Here is a 13,280-nt window from a genome sequence, read left to right on the forward strand (position 1 = left end):
TCTTCTATTGACAGATATTTAGATGTTTCTAGTATTTTTTTCACAGTACATGTATTCTTGTTAGTTTATTTGGTATCACTTTTCAAAGGTGGGAAGGTACATTGGGATAGAAGTAAGACTCAGTGGAAGTTTTTGAACATTGCTGATACCACCAAGAACAGACACTTGACTGTGGAGATTTTAAGCTTTCCTAAAAATATTTTAACATCATCAGGGGTAGGGGCTTTACCTTCATTTTTAAACCAAATCTTGATAAGTCAATGTTTTCCTTGAATTTCACAATCCATGTTGATGTGGTGTGTGAATTAGAGCAAGGTCCAATAGTCTATTTATGATTTGGGGTTATTGATTTTATTAGCTTGAGAGAAGTATTTTTTTATTCTAGAGTGGATATTTCTCATGTTAGTGGTAAGATAAAAGTCTACCAATTTCTAAAGAGCATCTTAGTTTGAAATTTTTTTACATTTCCTTGCTGTCTACAGTAAGTTTTTAAATCGTGTAAGTTGTAGTTGTATATCTGTTTTTGATAGAGGCATTTTATTTTCTTAATCTTTTATTAATTTTTATTGCAGTATGGTTACTTTTCAATCAAGTATTTTGTTTTAAAAATAACTTTGCAGTGCATCGTCTTGTTACCACAGGTACAATATGGGACAATATTTTAAAATTGATTCTGTTGGCTCAGCTGTTGTTGTTCAGTCACTCAATTGTGTCCGACTCTTTGCAACCTAATGGACTGCAGCACACCAGACCCTGTCCTTCACTATCTCCTGGAGTTTGCTTAAATTCATGTCCAACGAGTTGATGATGCCATTCAACCATTTCATCTCTGTTGCCCTCTTCTCCTCCTGTCCTCAGTCTTTCCCAGCCTCAGGGTCTTTTCCAGTGCATTGGCTCTTAGCATCAAGTGACTCTTCACTGGCTTAGAGAGCATGTGTATTTGTGTTGTGGAGTACTGTCAGTTCCTTATCCTCCAGAGAGGTCTCTCCATCTCCAATTGTATAGGAATCACATGCAGCTCCTGCTTTCTTGAAGTTTTGCCCATAGAAGACATTACCAAATACTTGGCTCTTGCCCAGTCTAACATGTAAAAAATTGTGTTGCAGTGCAGTTTTAATGTGAATTGCTCTCATTATAACTAAACTGTGTCATTTTCATATACTTCAGAATCATTTGTATTTCTTCTTTCAGGATCTGTTTCTTTATGAACCTTATCCATTTTTTTAATTTGACTTTTTCTTTCCAATTTGAAGGGACTTTCTTTCATATGTATATATACATATATATGAGCTTCCCAGGTGGCTTAGTGGTAAAGCTTCCACCTGCCAATTCAGTAGATGCAGGAGACATGGGTTCGATCCCTGAGTTGGAAAGATCCCCTGGAGAAGGAAATGACAACCCACGCTAGTAATCTAGCCTGGTAAATCCCATGGACAGAGGAGCCTGGTGGGTCTACAGTTTATGGGGTTAAAAAGAGTCAGATACGACTTAGTGACTAAACAACAACATAAATAGCTATATATATAACATATGTATATATATACACATCTATATATATAAAAAGTGAAAGTGTCACTCAGTTATTTATATATATATACATATAATATATTTAAAATTAGCCCTTTTTCTGTATAAACAGCAAATGTTTTTTACCTCTTTATTATATGTTCATCTCAATATTTTCTGAAATGCCTTTGCAGTGTTAAACCACCAACTTCCTAAATTTCAACAATGCAAGTAATACAAATAAAGAGAAGAAAATTTGGAAGAGGAAGATAGCATGTCATGCAAGATAATTAATAGGACATTGAAAAGTAAGATAGGGAACTTATAAAATTCCTTATTTTTACAGATGAGGATGTCATGCTTCAGAGAAGTTAAACATTATATATACACAGTCATCCAGGATGGAGTGGTAGACTATACGGCATGCATAGCTGGTTGCCAACCCAAGGCCATTCACTTTTCCTTGGTGGCTGATCCTAATTTTTTAGGTTTTTACCTCTGATTCATTAACCCAGAGCTAATCCTGATTGGTTGCAGCCTTAAGAAGAGGCATAGAATTCTTCCTGGCAATTAGCCAGTGAAATGAGAGGGAAAGTCTGTTGAGGGGCTTTGTGTAAAAGTTCTCTGGCTCATGAAAGCAGCCACACAGGACTGATGCCCTCCTTTTTTTCAGCTGGGCTTTGCTGACTGAGATTTGCTGCCTAGAACTGAGTCAGCCACCTTGTCACCATGAAAGGCATTAGTCCTAAGGCCAGTGGCATGCTGAGGATAGAGAGCAGAAAGGGAAATCACTGGGGTTTTGGATGATGTTTTTGAGTTGCTGAATTAACCAGTTTTGGAAACTGTCTGCCTTGGATTTCGAGTTATATGATGCAGTCATTCTTATATGTTTGTTTATTTTTTATCTTTGCAAGTAATTCTTTTATTCTGTTTCCACTCTTTACTTGATGCCCCACAATGGAAGAAGTGAGGACAACTCAGCTGCTGCTGTGAGCTTAAGATTGTCAGTGTCATCTTCTCCTGTGTCCTTAATTAGTCTCTGCTTTTCTCTCCTATCCCCTCCTCCCAGCTCATGACTTCAGTTATCGTCTCAAGCGTGGGAAAACTCAACATGCAAATATATACCTGGGTCACTTATGGCTTTTTGGCTTAAGAGTTGATTGTTTTCTTCATTTGTTTCTAGTTTTTCAGTATGTACCCAACTCATCTTTAAAAATTTCATTAAAATCTTTTTATTGAATTATAGTTGATTTATAATATTATGTTAGTTTCAGATGTACAGTGCCATGATTCAGATATATATATATATATGCATATATAGATTCATATATCTCACTTTCCCTTTTAGGTTATTGCAACATGCTGAATATAGTTCCCTGTGTTATACAGGAGCTCCTTGTTGGTCTTATTTATTTACTTCATTAAACTGCTTTCTTGACTTCGCAATATGTAATGAAGATCTCTCCATGCAATAGGTAAAGCTCTCCTGCTGACAGAAATTTACAGGTTGGGTCAAAAACACAACGTTCAATAAGAAGTTGGTAGTAGGAGACCCACAAGAAACAAGTAACTCCAAAGTCTTACAACAAAGGCACATCGCAGATATGTATATTTATGAAGTAGGTGTGTCTCCCTATTAACTTCAGGGAAAACATCAGGATTTAAGGCATGTGGCAAAACTCATTAGAATGGTCATGGTGAGGTGGGGGTGGGGTGGGGCGCGGGGGGTGCGGTTGGTGCTAACTGCCCACAAACTATGACTCAACTGTTTTTCCTTCAGCCATCTCACCTTCTCCCCCATCCTTTCCAAATTCTTTCTCATTCTTGCCTGTGGCTCTCCAAGCCTCTGAGTCATGCACCATCTGTACTACAGGACGGGCTGCCTAACAGAGCCTATGATTTCCTCCAGGTATGTAACAGTCACCAACTCAGCTTACAAAGGGAGGGCTAAGGGCTCTTTATTAGAATCTTGCTCTTTTTCACCCTTTATTTCGTTCTCCTGCTTGGCATTTTCCACAGATTTTTTTTTTTTTTGTTAAACTTCTTGTTTCTTTTTGGACGCCATTGCTCCTGGTTTTACCCTTCCTGTTTCATGCACCTCCAAACCCACAGACCTGCAGAGGGTCGGGGTGGAGGCAAGGGGCTGCTGCAGGAGGTTGGACCATTTCTGACCCCTTATTTACTTTTTTTTAAGCTAGTTTTATTGAAGTTTTTCTATCACTTGCAACTTAAAGCTTTCCCATATCAATACAGCCCACTCCAAGCTATGTGAAATTTTGAATACATTGTGTTCTTTACAGATAGACATCAGGTATGAAAATCTCATCATTTTCATGGAGAAAGATACTGGAAAACTTTTTCGCCCCAGATTAAAAATGTAAAAATATGTGTCTAAGAAGTTTAAAAAACTAAATAAAAAGTTAAAATGAAATGCAAAATTCTTTACCCTGATCACATTTCAAGCAGGCTAAGTCACCTGTCCTTTGTTGTAATGATTTTCCAAAATGCATGGAAAAGTTTTGCTTCTTTGTGACATTGAAATCAAAGATGATTCTGATATTTGCAGTTAGCGCTGACACAGTAAAAGAACACACCTGTCCATTTTTGCTTTGCATTATCCTCTTTCTGTCAGTTGTGTATGTGATATAAAATAAGACCCTTCTGTGTAGCACTGGAGAACCTCCAAATCCATCCTCAGTTTACCTCTCTGACCCCATTTCTGACAGAGTCTCTTGATTTATCCTCTGTGCCAGCAAGCCTGAATCAATATCCTTCCTACACAAGACCTCTCCATGTCCCTGATGCTCTGTTCACCTCCCAGTGTCACTTCCTTCTTTTTGCAGGCATGGCTTACCCTGTGTTTGAAGTCCAAATTCTGCCTCTTCTGTCTCCAATTCCATCTTCCTGGTGACATTTTCCATGATACCTCCTTTCTCTGCTCTCCCTGCTGGAAGTAATACTCCTTATTCTGAATTCCTGGAACATTTTATCTTTGCCTCGTTAACAAATGCATGCCTTGTATTTATCTCTATCTTTTAAAATGCATTTTTCTTCCGGTTGCTTTCTCCTGCTTTTTCGATATTTCTAAATTTGTAAGTATGTCTTTAAAAATGGCAATACCTAAATGGTCTTCAAGTTCCTATCATCTAAAGTTTTTAAGGGAATATTCATATGCTTCATTGTTATAGCTCTTCAATAGTGCTAGCACTGACACTGAGCCTTGCCCATAGTATTTGGAGAATAAATACATTGGATATTTTGTCATATTTTTCCTAAACACTTTTACAGCTTGCTTGTTTATACTTGTGTCAACTCAACTAGCCACTATATCAATGTATGACAAAACCCACTGGGAAAAAAAAAAAAAAATCTCCAGAATGATCTTTCAGAGTGGAAAAGCAAGGAGTCAATCACATTCCGTAATTCTTTAAAAAGGAAAGGGTTTAATTGGTGTCAGGTAGTGTTGGTCGGAGTAACAAGCTACTCTTGCTAGCCATGTTAGAATTCAATAATTAAAATTTGGACCTTTTTTTTCTGAATCACCTTCCACCTCTGTACCATTTGCTCCTAGGACATCATAGCAGAACAATAAGACCCTAACAAATTTATCTATTAAATCAATTATCTTTGTGGGAGGGGTAAGCTATAATTTGAACTGAAGCTGTGATTACTTGCCTTACAGTAGACTAATAATAATGTACTTTTAAAATTTACACATTTCCTTTGGAACCTGAAACAAAATGATGCAAATAAGCTTATTTAAAAACATAAATAGATTCACAGACATAGAAAACAAACTTACAGTTACCAAAGAGGGAATGCGGGGAGGATAAATTAGGAGCTTGATACCAGATACCCACATTGCTGCTGCTGCTGCTGCTAAGTCACTTCAGTCGTGTCCGACTCTGTGCGACCCCATAGACAGCAGCCCAACAGGCTCCCCCGTCCCTGGGATTCTCCAGGCAAGAACACTGGAGTGGGTGATACCCACACTACTATGTATAAAATAAATAAACAATAAGGACCTACTGTATAGCACAGGGAACTATATTTAATATCTCATAATAACCTATAATGGAAAAGAATCCGGAAAAGAATATATATTATATATACATGAAAGTGAAAGTCGCTCAGTCACATCTGACTCTTTGTGACCCCATGGACTAAGCAGTCCATGGAATTCTCCAGGCCAGAATACTGGAGTGGGGAGCATTTCCCTTTTCCAAGGGTATCTTTCCAACCCAGGGATCGAACCCAGGTCTCCCACATTGCAGGCAGATTCTTTACCAGCTGAGCCACAAGTGTAACTGAATCACTTTGCTGTCTATCTGAACCGTTGTAAATCAATTATGCTTCACTTAAAAAATAAAATGCACATATTTCTATAAAATATAATTGCTGCTGTGTGTGCTTAGTTGTGGAAACCCATAGACTGTCAGTCCCGTAGACTGCCTGCCAGGCTCCTCTGTCTATGGGACTCTCCAGGCAAGAATACTGGAGTGGGTTGCCATTTCCTTCTCTAGGGGATCTTTCTGACCTAGGAATCAAACCTGGGTCTCCTGAATTTTGGCAGACTCTTTACTGACTGAGCTATGAGGGAAGCCCATAAAATATAATTAATGCACATTATATTCTAGATTAAAAATCCAATTTGCTGGTATGTGTTGTATGACTATTGTTTACATTTTACACATGAGTGTGTGCATTGATCCTTCACTTTATAAGGTAGATATTGTTATCTTAATTTAATAGACAAGGAAGCTGAAACTCAGTATAGAGAAACTTCTCAAGTTAGGTCAAACATTTAGAGAGTGGCAGGGCTTGGAATGAAATCCAAGTCTTACTCACTCCTTAGCCTGGGGTTCTTCCACTGGCTAAGATGCCTTGTTTGATAGTTTTAGTATAACTTAGTACATACACAGGTTAAAACTTAAGATCCACACAAGAAATGAAGAGGGGAAGAGATAAATGTTACTGAGTCTTTCTTTACTGTATCACTGTCTTATCTCAAATATTGTAAAATTGAAAGTAGCAATCTCTGTAGAATTTAACTGGAGTTACAGAGATACTCCTCATATCCTCAGTTTCACTTTCTGTGGTTCCAGTTAACCGTTGTCAATCACAGTTTGAAAATACTAAATGAAATTCCCAAATTCCCAAAATAAACAATTTGTAAGATTTAAATGGTACCCATTTTTTTCTGGAGTGATGCAATCTTGCACCATCCCACTCCATCCCACCTGCTCCATCCCTTTGTTCAGTGTTTCGCACCAGTTACTCACTTGGAGCCTGTCTGGGTTATCAGGTCAACTGTTGCAGTTTCTCAGTGCTGGTGTTCAAATAACCCTCCCTTTATCAATAATAATGGCCCCAAAGCACAAGAGTAGTGATGTTGGTGTCAGATATGCCAAAGGGGAGCTGTAAAGTGATTTCTTCAAGTGAAAAGGCAAAAGTTTCTTTTGCCTTTATTTATTAGGCAAAGAAAGAAAAAAATAAAGAAAGAAAGAAAAGAAAGAAAAAAAATCACATGCTGAGATTGCTGAAATCTATGGTAAGAACAATTTTTCTCCTTGAAATTGTGGAAAGAAGTAAAAAGAAATTTGTGCTAGTTTTGCTGTTGTGCTTTAAACTGCAGAAGTTATGGCACAGGCGTGTGTGATAAGTGCTTAGTGAAGATGGAAAAGACATTAAATTTGGACAAGATATTTGGAGGGAGAAGTGGGATTCACACAACTTTTTGGCTCCCAAGTGGCTCAGTGGTAAAGTATCTGCCTGCCAATGCAGAAGACACAGGGCCACAGGTTGGATCCCTATGTTGTAAAGAGTCAGCCATCCCCTGGAGAAGGGCATGGCTACCCACTCCATTATTCTTGCCTGGAGAATTCCATGGACAGAGGAGCCTGGTGGGCTACAGTCCATGGGGTTGCAAAGAGTTGGGCCTGACTGACTGAGCACATTCACATAACTTTATTATGGTATATAAGTATTTTGTTTCACTATATTGTTAATTTTTTCTGTGCCTAAACAGTACACTTTATCAAAGGGATGTACATATAGAAAAAGCAGTATTTTTACAGTTTGGTACTATCTGTAGTTTCAGGCATCCACTGGTGCTTTTGGAACATATATCCTGTGAATAATACTATATTTGCAAGCTTTTATTACATAACATGCCAGTTAGAGCAGTCAGTGTGTGCACAGCTGAAATGATTACATTTTGGTAAATTTTTGTTACAAGAACTAGCCATATTTTTTTCTTCCAGTTGTCTGAACACTTTGGGCAGGTATTTATCTCTTCCTTTATTCATTTATTTATTTTTTGAACTGAAACGTTTTATTTTGTACTGGGGTATAGCTGATTAGCAAGGTTGTGGTAGTTTCAAGTGAACAGCAAAGGAAATCAGCCATATATACACATGTATCCACTCTCCCCCAAGCTCCCGTTCCATCCAGGCTGCCACGTAACATTGAGCAGAGTTCCCTGTGGGGTACAGTAGGTCCTTGTTGGTGATCCATTTTAAATATAGCAGTGTAAACATGACCTTCCCAAACTCTTTCTAAGCTCAGTTCCTAACACCGAATTTAAGTGGTTCCAGGTTTTCCGTATCTCTTCCTTTAATAATTAACTATATTACTATCCAATGACAAGTCTTTAAATTCATATCAACAGAAGTATTTCCCAAGAATTTGCAAGTATGTGGAGTTAAACAGAATTGACACTTAATGCAATTTAAAGATATACTTCAGAGTTTGTTAAAAGGAAGTTGTTTCATAAGTCAGGAAACTACTTTACATGTGTAATACTCTATCAAAAAAATTATGTTTTTGAAACAAATATTGGCCTTTTTGTGAAAGAAACAGCTTTAAAATTACAGGTTACTAGTAAATTCTTAATATTTTTTAAATTCTGACATATTTAAATGATAGCAGACAAGTACAGTAGCATAAAGGACCCCTGGGTACCCATTAATATAGTTAATTAATATAGTACTTCTTCTAACACACCCAGATCCCATTTCCCTTCTTCATTTTTAAGAAATGACCTCCATCATGAATCTTGTATTTATCATTCTCAAGTACATTTTCACACTTTATTCCATTTATATACATGTACATGCTCTTCCCTCCTGCCCCACCCCCCACAGACTCCTAGGTAATCCTTAAAGTGTTACATTTTCAAAGCTTGTGTAGATAGTACCAGATTTTACATTACATTTCTGAGATTTATCTGTTTTGATACATATTGCCTTATACATGATCTAAAGATCATTCATTTTAGCATTATGTAATATGGTATTGGGAGAAGGCAATGGCACCCCACTCCAGTACTCTTGCCTGGAAAATCCCATGGACGGAGGAGCCTGATAGGCTGCAGTCCATGGGGTCGCTAAGAGTTGGACACAACTAAATGACTTCACTTTCATTTTTCACTTTCATGCATTGGAGAAGGACATGGCAACCCACTCCAGTATTCTTGCCTGGAAATCCCAGGGATGGGGGAGCCTGGTGGGCAGCCGTCTATGGGGTCGCACAGAGTCAGACATGACTGAAAGTGACTTAGCAGTAGCAATATGGTATTGAATGAATATTGAATATACCTCATGTAAAAAATCCACTCTCCTTGACACGTATGAGGTTGTTTCTAATTTTCACAATGACAAATCATGCTACTGTGGTTCTCCTTCCTTATGTTTCTTGTTCATATGTAGGGGAGTTTCTCTCGTTCCAAGAATGAGACTGATGGTTTGAAATGCATCTTTTAACTTTTCCTAAACAATAGCAGGTTTTTGGAGATGCATCCTGCCTCTTCCCCCTGTGTGTGTGCTGTATGTGTGTATTGTGTGTGCTGCCTACATAGCTACATTTCTTCAGGTTCCTATTTGTGCATGTGGGGCTCCAGTTGGGCAGATGAGGAGGCCATTGCCTGTGCATCTGCCTCCATGTGTATGTGCCTGGAAGGGGTGGGTATTAAGAAGCAGTATGGGGAGAAGGCTGGATGTGACTACAGGAGTGCAGAGCTAGAAGGCTGAAGGACCCTCTGACTCCTGTAGTGTCCTCCCTCTTCCTCCTCATTCCATGTTCCCCTTTCAGGTCTTTTCCAGGCGGCAGTACCCATTGGAGACTCCACTGTTATCTCTGAGGCTCTGGAGCTAAAGGATAGGGACAAACTGCAAAGCAGTCATGTTCTGAAGGCAATGGACCACATCAGCATTGCCATCATCTGCACCCTCATCAGCTTGTGTCTCTCTGTGATGGAATTAGAGAAGCTGGACCACCTGATGTCGAACTTGGATGAGACTGAGGACAAGTCCAAGTTTGGGGGCAAAGCCGTCTTGAATGTGTCCTTGGCCATGCGTAAATCAGGGGCGGTCAAGCCGGAATTGCCCCTTCACCACCACATTGCTCAGCTGGCCAAGAACTCAGATCTCATCCTGCCTGTGCCTACAACATGCTCAGGGGTGGCTCTCATGCTTGGAACAAGCTGACCACACAGGAGTTTAGATCCTCCCCATGGGTGCTGAGAGCTTTCAGGATGTCATGCGACTCAAGGTGGAGGTCTATCACACACTCTTCTAGGAGTAGCATGGCAAAGATGCCACCAATGTGGGAGATGAACATGGCTTTGCCCCCTAAATTCTGGAGATCAGAAGCTTCCAAGCAAAGCCTTGGAGCTGGTAAATGCAGCCATTGACAAGGCTGGCTACACAGAAAAGATGGTCATCAGCATGGATGTTGCCACCTCAGAGGTTTATCATGGTAGCAGATATGACTTTAAGACTTTAACTCTTCCTGATACATTGGGGACCAGGACTTGGTTAAGGGCCTGTCTTCTTGTGTCCCTTGAGGCTGACATTTAGGCAGATCAATCTGATCACCAAAGCCATCCAAGTGTGCAAGCTAGCCCAGGAGAATGGCTGAGGGTCGTGGTGAGTCACCATTTGGGAGAGATTGAAGACACATTCATTGCCAATATGGTGGGGGAACTGTTCACAGGCCAGATCAATACTGGTGCCTGGTGCACCTGGCTAAGTACAATCTGCTCATGAATGAGAATCACAGAAGAGCTGGGGCATGAAGCTCGATTTCCAGGACATAATGTCTGTAATCCCAGCATACTGTGATCCTTCTGCCTGGCCTGAGACTTGGAACCCCTGGCTCATTCTCCTGGAACCTTTCAATCCTGCTTGCAGTTTCATTCCAGACACCCAGCCTGCCCGGCTGCACCGCTTCTTGGCTGGTTCAGCCCCTGGTGCCTCCACTCTCCCCTCTCTGGGTTCCAGGTTGCATAGAAGGTAGGACCTGTGCGGTGCTGAATGAAGGCAGGTGCTCCCTGTGTGCACTGGCCTGGCCTAAGATTATGTATGCGTTTGGTGGTGGTGGTTTAGTCGCTAAGTCATATCTGACTCTTGTGACCCTGTGGACTGCCAGGCTCCTCTGTCCGTGGGATTCTCCAGGCAAGAATACTGGAGTGGGTTGCCATTTCCTTTTCCAAATAAATGTATGTTTTTATTTATTTTTTATTCATCCTGTTAGTTAATAAATCACTTCCCCATAACTCTAGGGGACCGTGTGTCTGTATTTCTTGTGAATGTAGATTACTAGATGGCTTGAGGTGGGGATCTTGCCGAAATGGGAAGAGTAACAGAAAGGGCCCCCGATGATGGTTCCTGTGTGTGCTGAAAGCCTTCACTGCAACCTGGGTCAGTCCAGAGGTGGAGATATGTGCCTGGGGGCTCTACCCTTGTCCCACTCTTCCCAATCCTAACTTTCTTGTTCTTATCCATCCATCTATCATCTATCTATCTATCATCTATATTAGGAGAGAAGTCCTGGTGGCTCACTGTAAAGAATCTGCCTGTAATTTAGGAAACACAGGTTTGATCCCTGGGTTGAGAAAATCCCCTGGAGGAGGGCGTGACAACCCTCTCCAGTATTCTTGCCTGGAAAAATCCCATGGATTTTCTCCAGCCCAAGGAGCCTGGTGGGCTACAGTCCATGGGGGTCACAAAGAATTGGACACAACTGAGTGACTCAACAATAGAACTAGTTTAGGAGGAGATCTGCCGCCCTAAGTGGGAACAGGGTTGCCTGGAACAAAGGCCACATTTCCCTGCTGCATTTGAGGCTGAGGGTGGACATTTCATTAAACTCCAGCAAAACATATGTAAGTGAATGTGTTCTGTGAGACTTTGAGGAGTGTCTTTCAATGAGGAGGTCATGCCCCTCTTCCCCTTTTTTCTCCTTCCTATTGGCTGCGATAAGATCACGGTGATTGAAGCATTAGACAAATACTTTTAAATCCTGTTTAAATGCATTTTGAGCATTCTTTGAATCTTGGTATCATGAAATGGAGTTTGGGGCCAGTTTGGCAAAAACAAAAAAAACAAACAAAAAAAACAAAACACTGTAGGTTCTCCTCTGATTTCTTTTTTAAATTATAGCTGCTTTTTTTTGACAAAAACCTGGAACATTAGGATAATCCTTCTCTTTCATTTTGAAGCAGAAGCTACTGAATTTGATGTACTATTATTTACTTCATGTTTTTGAGTCTATGCTCATAAGAGAAACAGATGTACATTTTCTTTTGGTATGCTCTTTCTATCCAGCTGTGCCCTCTGGGTCATATTGGGATTCCAACATGAGCCAAGTAGCTTCCTCACTTTTTTTCATCACTGAGGCAAGTCCTGTAAGATTTATAGCATTAATTACTTGAAGTTTTAGTAAAACTGCCGAGGTAATTTCCTGTAATTGTCTAAGCCTGTCTTTAGGTGGGGGAAACTTCTCTCTAATTTGATTTCTTTAGTGGTTATTATTTTATCTCAGCTTTCCTACTTTTTATTCTCTCCACCTGTCATGTTAGTGTTTCTTTGACTCATTGAGCCTGTCCTAACTTCCCTGATTTTCCTGGCCTCATTAACCCATACCATTGATCTCTATGTGGAATTTCAAAATACATTTCACTTGATTTTTTTGTTGCTGCCTCTCAGCTTGGGAGGAGATAGGACCAAACGGGACCCTTTCCCTCCCCTTTCCATTTGGTATCTTTTGTTGTTGTTCAGTCGCTAAATTGTGTCTGACTTTTTGCCACCTCATGGACTGTAGCATGCCAGGCCTCCCAGTAACTCACCATCTCCTGGAGTTCGTCCAAGTTCATGTCCATTGAACTGGTGATGCCATCCAACCATCTCATCCTTTGCTGCCCTCTTCTCCTTTTGCCAGTCTTTCCTAGCGTCAGGGTCTTTTCCAATGATTTGGCTGTTTGAATTAGGTGGCCAAAGTATTGGAGCTTCAGCTTCAGCATCAGTCATTCCAATGAGTATTCAAGGTTGATTTCCCTTAGAATTGACTAGTTTGATCTCCTTGCTGGTATCTTTAGTCTCACCAAAATTGGCACTCCACAGTGGGCAGATATAAGTGGTTTTCTTTACTGCAGGCTAGACCAGTTATTTTGGACTTTCCATTGGGTCCTAGGTACTTTAAAACGTGTGTGTGGGGGTGGGGGAGGGGTGTCCCTTGTGATATTTCCATTTTCTTCTGCCCTGCCCTCAGGGTCTCTATTTCTATGACCTGAACATCCCTGTCCTTTTCCACTTATCTAAAAATACCCCTTATCAAAGGAAAAGATCTGGCCATTTGGAGCATCTCTCTTCTTTTATCTTTTATTTAGTGAATCTTGTTGTATTGAGTATGGGAAAGAATTTTCAGTCCAGTGGATGGGGGATGTTGTTTCTCCAATTTAACTTTTCCTTTCGATGGTCCCTCATCATGAGTCA

General features: G+C 40.2%; 1 pseudogene; it reads left to right on the forward strand.

Moving 5' to 3' along the window:
• The first annotated feature begins 9,392 nt into the window (after nucleotides 1-9,392).
• LOC133074125 (gamma-enolase-like) lies at nucleotides 9,393-10,364 on the forward strand (annotated as a pseudogene).
• Nucleotides 10,365-13,280: the final 2,916 nt, after the last annotated feature.

The sequence above is a fragment of the Dama dama genome, chromosome 19, assembly GCF_033118175.1.
Source record: "Dama dama isolate Ldn47 chromosome 19, ASM3311817v1, whole genome shotgun sequence".
NCBI lineage: Eukaryota > Metazoa > Chordata > Mammalia > Artiodactyla > Cervidae > Dama > Dama dama.